Genomic DNA, 12,942 nt, shown 5'->3' on the forward strand with positions numbered 1-12,942 from the left:
TCTATGTCTCCAACCAAGAAACCGCCATCATACCACCACATAGTTCGAGGCATCAGACATCTGCTGGCTTTGCTAAAAATGGACGGTGCAACATAAAGAAATCTGAAGTTTCAACATATCCTTTCATTGCCGTCTATTCTGGAGATTTGGTTGCGTGGAACACTGAGCAAATAAATCCTGTGATTGTCATTTTCTCAGAAGCTTACAGACACTGTGACTTCTTTTTGAAACCAGCGGAGTCCGCCCCGTGCCGGCAATGCAGGTTTGATGGGACTTCACTTTTCAAACCGTCCATATTTTATACAGCTGGTGGAGAAACAGCTGCTGCACAAAGGAAACCAGACAGGAGTTCATACAGTATATCCAACACCTGGTAACATGTTTGGTTGACGTGTCAGTGACGGTGCCATCTCAGCAGCGTATGATTCAATTATGGAATCTATAGCCAACTACTTTCAGACACATAGTGAAGAGTAATGTTATAATTTCTGATTGATGTCAAAAACACTGGTTATATTTGAGGGCTGTGGAAACAGATAAATATATCCACTTGAAGATGTTACGTGGGCGAAGGTGACAGACGAACATTAAGAAAAGAACACATCATTTCCTCATATAGGTTTTTTATTTATGTCTCAGCTCGCCATAAAGGGATGATGAAAAACACGCTTTGACAATGTATTCTTCTTCCTGTCACAGCATGAGGTGTTTTCCCGCATCAAGTGAAATAACACATTGTTTTCTATTTCAGGGCAGATGATTTAAATATCATTCGGCTGTGTGCAGTTCACAAAAAAAAAATAATGTTCAACTTATTCCTGGGTTCTTAAGTTCATGCTTTTATAATGATGCCAAGCTGCCGAGGCGCTCAATTTTCTTTTGCAGCGTTTAACATAAATAGGAGGTATCTTTGTGTCACTGCTGTGCAGAAATGTCTGGTCTTTCACTGCAGTCTCATTAACTGGCGTAAGAAAAAGCGGTGCAGAGAGAAGGGAAATCCAGGTGAGACACTTCTGTTTCAACTCTCATTGAGCTTGAGCTGAAAAGTTTAAACCGTCATCATCAGGAATTATTTCAGTGTCTTTTGGAAACCAGGCCGGGTTGGAGATATGGATTAATTCCTAAGCAAGTGTTCCATGAATTATATCAAAATACTGCGTGGTTATTTGGATTCACACAAACAAAACGTCCGCTGCATGTTCATGTGTGTTTGAAAAACCCTGAGGGAAAGTTGATGAAGTGATTTTCTTATAGGTGGCACACAAGGAGCACCGTCTGCCTGAAGGCGTCTGGTAGGTGATGGGATTCTCCAACCATTAGACTCACTTGCCCAAGAATATTATTATTGATTTTGATCTTGAGCTACGGCTTATTGAATGCACCGACTTGTTTTTTCAACTGCAAACAGCAGTAGTGGGAGCTATCGTTCAGTGCTAATGACATCATTTTGCAAGGATGCCTTCTCTCTCCTGAATGGGCGCTGTAAATATATTTATTTATCTCTTTCACAGGCAAGTTCGAGGGGGGAGAGGAGATTACCTGTCGAGATTATGCCTGATGATTAATGTTTGTTTGGGCAGCGCAAGATAATGCACATTTGATTTAATGACTAAAATGAATCGCTTCTTTGCAACTTGCAACTTGAAATAGCTTTTTGGGGAGGCGAGGGAGGCTGGGGCGACGAAAAATCTCTGAATTTCTAAACACTGGGAAGATTAAAAGACAGAAACGGGCTAAATAGGCCTATACCTCATGTAATCTTGACAGTAATGTCTTGTTCACGCCCATGAAAAAAAGATATGAATGTGACTCATGCATTATAAAGAGAAGGACATGTGCATCAGTCATATATGTTGTTAAGGGTACAATTTATGCATGTGAACATGCATGTTTGGCTGAAACATTACATTAACTTCTAAGAAACGATGCTATATCCAGGTAATATCACGTCACATGACGTCTATATGAGAGCAGACATGAGTTGACAGCTGCACATTTTGCAGCACGATTGCTAGCTGAGACAGCATCAGTATTCAGATGTCTGTTTGTCTGTGGACATCACAACCCATCACAAAGGTGTTAAGTTGTTAAGTTCAAATTAAGTCCAATTCAGAAGATGAGCAAAGACTAAGCAACCTCTGCTTAGATAAGGAGGGAGGTCTGGCCAGACTTTATAGGTGCACATTGTCGGGTGTTGCGGTCAGCGTGATCGCTGGATTTTCTAAGACCATAAAATTGCAAAAACCACAAGATATTGATGCAAAAATAAGCTGTGGAGACAGATAGCTCCCGTCACCAGGTGGAAAATACTGTTGCTTTGGGTTGGTACGTGGGCCGGCCAGCAACCTGGAGCATCAACACTCAACCGCTGATTGTCTTCCAGATTGCATCTTTCAGTGCGTCTCTCAGATAAACCTGTTAATGGAGATCCAGGATGTCTCATGTTGAGATAACAACCACCTTCTATCTTACACGTTTCACCAGAAGACACAAGTGCTACAAAACAAACAAGAAAATCCCAAACTACTCTCACCACGTACTCTTGGGAGGAAATATAATAATATAAAGGAAAAGTGACTGTGGTCAGTTTGATGTCACAACATGCCTGACATTGTTTCAATGGCATGAATAGGTTTAAAGCACTCGTGCAAGGCAAGGCCAGTCCGACTGATCCTGCGGCACATTTCAAACACAGAAGTATCTAAAAGTGGTGCGCAGAGAAACATTTTGAGGGAAATAAAATCAATTAGGAGGAGATTAAATATCATCCACGTCTTCACCTTCCATCTCTATGATCATTATGTTAGAGACATGAGCAGTCGGTTAACATTTGATGTTGTGTTTATTGCATTGACTAAAAAGTGGGATACCTTTAAGATCATGGAATTGACCAGCTGATGGATTGATATTCAGTCATTGCTTCCACACCACAGGGAATGTCTGCAGCCTGTCTTGAGACTTGCACCATAAGGGGTTTGCCGCAAAATCCGAAGGAAAGGAGGTGAGTTTATGAGTGTTTTGGTCCTGCAGCAGAGCCTGAAGCTAATTTCCATCAGTACTCCCATGTTCTCACAACTGTTTCCTCTGTGGTGCGTTCCTGCCACATTAGCAGCATTTATATTAAGTGAGCCAAGAGTCTGGAGTGAGCTCAGACAACCAGAAGTGATGGACCACAGCCCCGCATCAGGCCTGCAGTTAGTTTGCCCCTTGAGAGGGAAACTACTAATAAATGAGTCACTCCAGCTGGTTTGCTCCATGCTGGCTGTAAAGTAGAGAGTTGAAGAGCATGAACCATCGCAACACCAACAAATCTGTTCTCATTAATGTGACGTTTCCTTTCCGTAATCAAATGTTTATTTTTATTTCTCTCATATGCTTCAGGTTCATGTGTGTATGGAACATCCCGCCAGTCCAATTATTTCCTACAACATACCACACAGATCATTCATGTCATAGTATAATAAGATACATCTCTTTAATACGTGAAAACACACTGAAGGTCAACCAACTCACTGTGTCAAGAAGTATGTAGTCTTTACCTTGTCCTTTCAGGTAAATTGGTTATATTTGTTTTGTATGACTCTGAATCAGAAATTGTCCTACAGCAAGGTCGTTTTTAACTCTAAAGTGTGACGTTGTTCTCTCCGTTCTCTGACAAAGCCAGCTGGACTCGAGGTGGGCTGAGTCGTCCAGGACTGACCAGCTACTGGATAAAAAGGAAGACCATTTTGAATTAGAGTTACATTTGTCTCTCGGCAACATTTTCTCCAAAAAAATGCAAAAGAGAAAGATGCAGTGCTGCTGGGTGACACTTAGATGCCACGCTCAGAGTGGGAAAATCAACTGTCGCACTGCATTATGTAGATTGTTGGATAAAGTGCTGGATGCTTATTTACACAATGTTTTGCAAATTAGTATGCTAATCACCATCCATCCGTCCATTATCTGTAATCGCTTATCCTTTTCAATGTCACAGGAGGGTTGCTGGAGCCGATCCCAGCTGACACTGGGCGATGGCAGGTTACACCCTGGATAACTCGCTAGTTCATCACACGGCTACACTAATCATCAGGTTATGAATATTAACACGATCATAACACCAGGCACAAAGACGTAGAGGCACTGTCAAGTAAATGTGCTGCTTCCGGTGGGTCTTCTCTCTGAGGCGGTGCATCATTCCAACTTTCACATGTCTTTGTTTGCACTTCTGAGCTTGTTAAAAATAGGTTTCTCGGCATCCGTGCTGCCCATTAGTGGGTTTTGATTTGCACATATTAAATCTTGTCACACCTGCTGTGAACAGTTGGCATGAAGAAAACCTACGTGTCCTCACCCCTCTCTTCTTTTGCATGTTTTTAATTTTTTACCACCTCCCACCTTCAGCACATATGTGGATAATTGGATGTTAGCATAACTCGGCAGAGCCCAGGGGTCAACACAAGCTAAAAAAGGAAACAGTGGAGCATCCTGCAGGTGGAACGTTAAGATTGATGCCAGCGCTAATATTTCCATCACAACACGTTTTCAAAGATTCACTCTATCTGCCCACCTCCTTACTAAAAATGTGCACGACACCAGCAGCCCAGTGGCTGAGCTAATGTTTTATTACCAAGCCTGCCCAAGTGAATAAGCTAAATGTGTTAAATGAGACTGTTTGTTGCTCTCGGGGAGCCGTGGGTTTATTTTATTATCATGCAGAGGATGTTAATGGAGAAATCTGCAAAATTGTGAAGATTTGAGTGCACCCCAGAGCACAGAGGGTGTTTTGCAGTTGCTGTATTAGAGGTTGTCCTTTAAAATGTCTTTAGAAATGTACATTTTCAGCCATTAAACACTTCATTAGGTCTACACTCTTAAATTAAAAAGACATGATAGGAACTTAACATCCTAATTCTATCATTTTTAAATCCCTTTACATATCTTACCTTTTATAAAAGGCACATCAAACATCCCTGATTCCTGATTATTTTCAAATCTAATACACCAGTGCTATAAGAAACTGTAATTTGACTGCATGTGAATGAACTTCAAATGTCATTAGCCTATAAATAGACCTACACTGAGAAATCGACAGACCAATCAAGGCATAGGAGAAGTTGTCAATCCATCATTACTGTCACTCACAGTACATTTTCATACAGCAGGGATGGATCTGCTGCACACACATGACCTTTTCAGCATATGTGGCCTTGTAGCTGTGGCAATATTAGATTTTTCAAATCTCATCTCACAAGGCCTCTGCCCCTGTAGAGGCTGTGAGGCTCTCAGAGCTGTTTCTAAATATACTGGTGAACAAATATGTCTTAACTTTGATTCGTCTTCTTTTTTCCACACAGCAGAGCTCAGCAACCGCCCCGCTCAATATGTTTTGGAACAGAAGAGTAAATGTCAAGGTCTTCTACTGTTGGCCCGTACTGAGCAGCTCAAGGATAAGTGCAATTGTATTCTTTACACTTTTTCAGAGGTTTTTCAGGTGGAATTCAAGTTTTTATTTAGCATGAGATGAGGGTAACAAGGAGTAAAGTTTGCAGGGGGAGGACAGTTCCCTGAGATGGGCTTATTATCACCTGTAGCTCAATAATATCGAAAACCATACATGATATCAAAAGGTGGGAATGTGCAGAGCCTGTATAGCAGCACAGTGTGAACTAAAAGCAGAACAAATTAGGACATCAGCTACAATCTGAGAGTCAGTGCTGCCAGTTTGGGCTGTACGGTGGACGGTACCTCCTTCACCTTTCACGAGACACTTTTTGAAGCAGGACTTGCCACAGAAGCTACTTTGAGTTTGTCAGCTCTGTTTGCAACAGGTTTCAGTTTGGGTGTCGCCCAGACAGTTCCTCTGGAGGCGGGAGGGTAGGTTAATTTCTTTTTAATTCCCTCAGATTAATTTAACATTGTCATTATAATGAGCAAAGATTGCCATCATCATCATCATCACAGAAAAATTATATTGTAATGAATAGCAAACGATGCTTGTCAAGTACAGATTACAAAATAATTAGTATTTGATGACAAACACGCTGCTTCATATCAATCAGAAGATGTGGCAACATTTAAGAATTTATTTCTTCTATATCTAATTTAGTGGAAAGTGGAACTTTTGAGTGATGCTGGATTTGTGCTTGTTTACAGTCACTGCAGACTTTTAATTGGCTTCAATCAAAATGTCCCAGCGTTCGGAGGTGGGGATTGACCGATCTGAGAATTACTGCAGCTCTTCAGCTCTACTTATGTGTGAATCTGTCAGCCCCCCATGTATTTATTCTGCTTTCAATAAAACTGGAAAAAAAAACAAAAACCTCTCAGTTATTACACTAAAAAGGAGAATGTGCCGTCTGCTTTCCCTGCCAACCGAGACATTTCATGCTCCTCTGTTTTGAAGCTCCTTCGCATCTGAAAGAAAACTGTATCTCCCATGGAAATCCTGTCTAGCCCTCTGGTTGTTATTCCAATTAAACACACAAAAAAAAAAAAAAAACAAGAAAACACAACAGATCATTGGAACAGATGGTCAAAATATGTAATCAATCATTAATTGTTACTTGGCTTCTGGTTCTCTTATTTTGAAAATGTTGTTCTCTAATCTCCCTGAAAAAAAAAGAAAAAATGAAAAGAATTCAGATTTGCCCACAGCAATCACAGACCCACAGTGTCTCCACGCTCCTTACTGAGCTCAAGTTTTTCCTGTTAGTAGCTATATTTTATTAATAATAAGCACAAACTTTGCACATTCTCAGTCAGGTTTCAGAGCGCTGCACATCGGCTGCCCTCTTTAAAGCCGAGACATTTCTTTCCTCCTTCCTGCTGCTGCTAATACTTTTAGTCTCAGGGCGCCATTTTACACCACAGAGCATGGAATTCGACTTAATGTCGTGAACAGTGATTTGTTGCCACATACATCGGTCTCAAATGGTTCAGATCGTACCTTGCTGGCGGGTCACTTTGTGTTGTTGCAGGGACTCCATCATCCTCTGCAGTCAGTGTGAGGTTCTCCCTGCAGGCTGGTCCTCACACTCCACCTGCTCGCCTATTCTATGGAGTGTTTGACTTGATAGTAAATAAAAGCACTGAAGTACTTGCAGCCTTAAATGCTGATGCTTTAAACAGATTTTGAGGCCATTTGTAGTCAAAATGCTTTTTCGGAAGTTAAATGAATTCATCGTGTGGCTCTAGACTTTCTATGTTATAGGACTGAATGGGGTCACATTATGGTAGTGAAAGTCATTTTGAGGAGAGTGGGACAAAGTGTTTTCAGCATCACAATGCTAGTGACTGTTTGTACTTGGTGTTTTTTAGGACCCAAAAGTGGACACCAAGACAGGGAGATGGTTAGAGGAATTTATTTTCAATGGAGGGAGGCAGTAGAAGTGGCTCAGGCTCAAGCTCAGGCAGGTGGTACAGCAAGTGGCTCAGGGTTGTGGCGGGGACTCACACTGGCATCAGCTGAGGTATAGAGCGAGGCTCTGGAGGGAGTAACACCAGGGATCCACAGTGGAGTGAAGGCAGGTTGCAGAGGTGCAGGCAAGCTGAAACTTGGATGTTAGCGAGGCAACAAACACACTGACACAAGCGACTTGAATCACAGGAGACAGCGCTATCACAGAGGCTGTGTACCACACCACCAAGACAAAATAATCCAGCAGTGAACAGAGAGCAGAGTATCTGAGCTGGCACTGATGATCAAATGTGCTGCAGGTGTGTGAGACTCCAGCCAGCAGGGAAGCCACGCCCAGCCTCTGCAGAGCAAAACTAAAAACACACAAAACAGACACAACAAAAGTCCGCTGTTGTAGCTGCTGCTGGTGATCGCATAACTAGCTGGAGGAGGATAGTGAGTGAGGTCGTGTTGTTGATCCAGGAGAGCTACATCAGCTGATTTCCCTCCAGAATCAGGCTTCCTGATGTGAAACAGGCCAGTGTAGTTAACACAGCCGGACATCGCCCTCACACTTCTCCCTTCTTAGCTGGTTAGCCCAGTAGGTTTTCTTTCTGCTCGATGATGATGTCTCTGTGCACCGGCAGCTCTCATACTAAGAAAACAAGATGTCAAACTGTCTCTAGGAATTCATGTGGGTGAGCCTCACAGCAACTCCGATTTGAACATCACCATAATGTTGTCTTGATTCTGCTCATCGATGGGGGAAGTTCTGATTGGAGATCAGCAGCTGTGTCAGGAGGTGGAGGCAGGCCGGCTGCACAGCTGCAGCTAACTACACGGATACAGAGGCGGCTGATTAGTAATTTGCACTCATTTGGTTAAGGGAGAAGGGCTTTTAGGGCTACTTGATTGGAGGTTGTGAACCAGAAGGGAGTTTCCTCCGAGACTTTAAATTTAAAGGTTAATGAAGGGAAGCAGGAGAATAAATGAATGGACAGAAGCCAAGGGGTGTGGCATCAAGGGCATAATGAATGAAGAAATAGAGGGGCAATAATAAAGCGGTTCTCCTGATTAAACTTTTGCTTAGCTCCATTTATTTTGTTATGTGGCGGACACACAGGATATACGAGCATAAAAACAGCAGCGCTGGCAGCTGAACTCATCTAAATGAATGCTTTACACAAATAATGAGATAGACGAAGCTTAAAGCTCGGAAATTTAACTTTTTTTCTTATTTGGCTCACAGAACACAATTAGCCTGGTTCAGCACAAGCTCGGTAAACTGTATTCTGCTGGAAATGATGATCTGAAACCCACTTTATATGTAAATACACCTGATTAATTCTGTCGATACATACTGATAAAGCAATGCATTGCTTTAGATTGTGCTGACCTGAAGAAAGTTAACCTTCTTTCATCAAATTGTGTTCAGACAAATCTCCTGTGATTCATATGTCAAAATCATTTTTTGTGACACATGATTACGCTTGTTTGAGTGCTTATTATAGATGTGTTTGCAGATGTTTCTACATTACGAGTCTAATGGTTTGTTCAAAGTAATTTTCAATCATTGTAGCTTGTAACTCTAGTTTTCCAGAGTAAGTCTCGGGTGTTGTTCAGCGCCGGTGCAGCAGCGTTGGCAGTGTCACCAAATTTAAGTGACGCAAATTTGCCTAATCAGAGCATCAGACCCACCCAATTACGGAGAAATTAACCCAACTGGACTGTTGTGGTGAGGAAGGCGCTGGGCCTGAAGGCAACGTTATTTGGGGTAATTGGCCTTGCATGGCCCCTGCTGCTATCTGTGTGTGTGAATATGGGAATGGTGAGAGGCTAAAACACGATGTAAGTGTTCATTTAGAGACAGGATGAGCAGCCTGGCCAACTTTGAGTCTGTGTTTGCTTGTCTGGCTATATCTGTTCTGAACAGGAAACAGTGATACAGATTTAATACCATGTTGTTGTTTTTTTTTCATGTATTTAAAGAATGATATGTCTCTTTTTAAATCATGCATGTGCTAGCCAGCTGAAGATCTTCATGATGTGTCGATGGAAACATGGACAAAAAAAAAAATGGTCCTTGTGTCCTTGTGTTTTGAAGAATGTAGATTTACAGTGAGATTTTCCTCACTTGTGAAATGTGATATTTAGCACTGTGATAAAGGGCAGGATTTCTGAAAATGTATGAGGCGTATAGCACGATATGACAGAGAAAACTGTTCTTCATTAATTGATTTATGTCCGTTACATTGTTAGCTCCTGTTTGAGAACAACATAATCGGATCAATTCTTCCAACGTGAGCTTCCAACACATTTAAAAACACATGAAAGTGGGTTTCTTGTAGTGATTTCTGCAGCTCCAGTTTCATCATGACATACTTTCCTTCCTCACTGGGACGAAACAGAATGAACCCTGCTGGAGGGCTGTGTTTCATATTGTCCTGCACATTTTTTCACGAAGAGTTCCAAAAAAAATGCTTTTTGTGCAAGTTTGATGTGAAACACTTTTTTTCAGGGGACAAATTTTAAAAAATGGATTTGGGTCAAACATACAAGGAACTCACGTGATAACATTTAATTGGCCACCTGAGGGGGAAAAATAAGCCCTTACACACTGTAATTCATGTAAAAGGTTGAAACTGAATACTCTGACCCGCTGACACGTGTTGCCTCCCACTCCTGATGCCACACACATGCTCTCATTTAAACATTATCCAAGCGTGTTCACCAGTATCTACCCCGCAACCACTCATTATGGGCTGCTGTGCTCTTGAAACCGTGTGAAGATTAGTGGCTCTGCAGATGCAGATGGATTTGCTCCTGGCTGATCCTGACACCAGCAAATTTTGTCTGCAAATTAAAGCAAAACAGGGAACAGTCCGTCTTGAATGACAGGCTAATCTTAGCGCTCTGTGCTTGTTGGTGGGTGTTGGAATCTGTTTATGTCTTGTCCTTTTTTCTTTTTTTTTCCCCTGACAGATTTTGATGTTGTGTTATTGATGTTGTGCAATAACCCATCCACCGCGACAACTTAAAATAATTTCAGAGATTTTCAGTGTAAAGTTTCCTGAATATAAAAGAAAGAGTCTGTATGGGGGACGCTGGCAGGTGGAACATATTGTTAAAGAGGACAAAAGAAGTCTACCTGTGGCGGACAGTCTGAGGTAAACATACACACAAACACACAATTTGGCATGTGAATCCAAAGGCCCGTTATCTCTGAAAGGGATTAGCGTTTCTTTCACACTCCAGACTCCTGCTTTTTCAAAAGGAAATCGCCTGAATTACCACCATGCTGACAGTTTTCATCCCCCCTCTCTTTATCTGTCTCTGTACCTTTCTCAGACTTGTTCCAGTTCAAACCACCTTTGAAAGCAAAGCATCGCTGCATTTTATCTGTGTGTTTGTTATCTATATGTGTAGCTGATCAAGTTATTTTGGGTGGTGGTGGGGGGGGAGGGGTTGGATAAAACAGGAGGACAATCGAGCAAATAAAGACATCTAGACATACAAGCATGCACGCACACAAGTGTAGAAAACACACACAGATGCTCACAGTATCTGGGCTCTGAGCTGGCGTGTGGTTCAGATGAGGTCTGATGGGGTTGCCTGGTCTGGCAGTCCTGCGCTTTTGGAGGATCAAGCTGTAGCTCTTATCTCTCTGGCCTGATGGTGTAACCTCTATTCCCTGCCATCAGTCTTTCACACACTCTCTCTCTAACACAGAAACACACACACACACACACACACACACACACACACACACACACACTGGACTGATGGTCTTCTCACTTTTTGCCATCTGACTGACTGGACTGCAGTTTAGGCCATAAATCTGTGCTTTGGGAAGAGAAGGGGGGAAGTGAGAGCGCAGGCAGTCGGATGTTGGAATAGTGTTAGAAACTGCACAACTGCATACCTCCACACACCCCTACACACACCACTTAGGGCTAATTGCTTTAGTTTTTTTTTTTCCTTGTTCATCAAACTTTTATCAGCTTTAAAAAGGCAAAAGAATGAGCAGTTTTCATCCAGGCTGTGTCCCTGTTTACCCACCAAATGTTATAGTGTCCTCTTTCTGCTGCAAGACGACTATAAATGCGAGGTTTGGTCACGTTTAGGAAAAGATCATATACTGGGTTAAAATAACGGTTCAATCAAGTAACGAAGTTAATGGAAGTTCTGTAACCGACATGTTGTGTCACATGACAGCAAGTAAGTAAGTCAATCGACAATGTCAATGAATTTAGTTGCATCATCTGCGTACATAATGTAACGTCAGTCTGGAATGACTCACTCTTTACTCTTGGTCATAATCAGGATGCAAACCCCGCTCTCTGGAAGGACGGTCCATCCAGCCTGACAATCCCCTGATGTAGATGTCATTATACTACTGCTACAGAGCGGCGGTTCAAAAAGTGTATTTGATGCATCGGGAGTGAGAATGGTCGATGACAATAAATGGTTAAACTGGAGTGTTTGCTATGTTAAAGTCTTGTTTACGTCTCAAAATCTGCAGCGTATTAATAATCAAAATAATTCCCAATTTAATGACTTTGAAGACTGTAATGAATAAAGACAGATGCGCTCTCGAAAACTGTGTCTGATATGAGGAGAAGCCAATGAGGAATACACAACTTAATTTCTCTTCTTGTGCTGCTGCGATTTTAAACAAATGGGATGTGAAAGTATGTAGGGAGCAATGTTCAATTACTGTCACGTGAAACCATTTAAACAGTTCAGAGTGGAAAGCAGAGATGGCTGCATTAAATGAGTTTTTCTTCCCCTTTGTTGTATAATTGCTTGTGCTCAGATGTACATTGTGCTGAAGTACCTGCATGTCAGAAGTAATTGCAGTTTTCTCAAGGTGCAGTAATAACACTTAGAGGAATGTCAATTAAAGGAAAATGGAAATGCCTGTTTGACATTTGGCGTCGACTCATGTTCTCTGTGAGCCTCCAGAGTTGTGTTGAAAACATGCGGTTGATGAATATTTGCGAGGCCCATCTCAGGTAAGAAAACAAATCCAGACAACGCTTGCAGACTTTTATCTGTTAAAAGCTCATACACTGATTACAGTTGGTCAAACGAACAAATTCACATTGTTTTTTTTGCACTGTGTCTGTGCACAGAAGCACACCAACCTCCATAAGTCACCAGTGTTTGTTCTGGTGTGGACATTATGGGTCTCATGGTCATCAGTATCAAATAACCCAAAACTGAGTTGAAAATTGATATAGAAAAGCTTTGTAAGCAAAACTAAATAATGATAAAAAAAGAGGATGAAAGAATTGAAGAAAGAAAGCAGGTGAGCTCTGGGCAGATTTTGTGTAGCCTCACCATTCAGGCCTGGATGAATAAAGCTGAATATTGAATGTTTCCCTGGATCGGCCATTGTGAGCGGTTTGAAGAGAGAGAATATGTGAACTCATCCAGGGTGCTGAATGTTTTAAGTGACCTTTGTGAACAGAGGTGCGTCGATCACACACGGTGAGGTGCGACAGAAAGGACCGTGTTGAGGACAGAAGACGGTAACATGCTGACTGAGAGTTAACAGGATG

General features: G+C 41.9%; 1 long non-coding RNA gene across 1 annotated transcript; it reads right to left on the reverse strand.

Moving 5' to 3' along the window:
• Positions 1–6,524: 6,524 nt before the first annotated feature.
• On the reverse strand, positions 6,525–8,260 carry LOC119033068. The gene is made up of 2 exons (XR_005079133.1): positions 6,929–8,260; positions 6,525–6,591 (listed from the first exon to the last, which is right to left on the reverse strand). It is a non-coding gene; the product is annotated as an uncharacterized LOC119033068 (long non-coding RNA).
• Positions 8,261–12,942: the final 4,682 nt, after the last annotated feature.

Source organism: Acanthopagrus latus, chromosome 15 (genome assembly GCF_904848185.1).
Source record: "Acanthopagrus latus isolate v.2019 chromosome 15, fAcaLat1.1, whole genome shotgun sequence".
Taxonomy (NCBI): Eukaryota; Metazoa; Chordata; class Actinopteri; order Spariformes; family Sparidae; genus Acanthopagrus; species Acanthopagrus latus.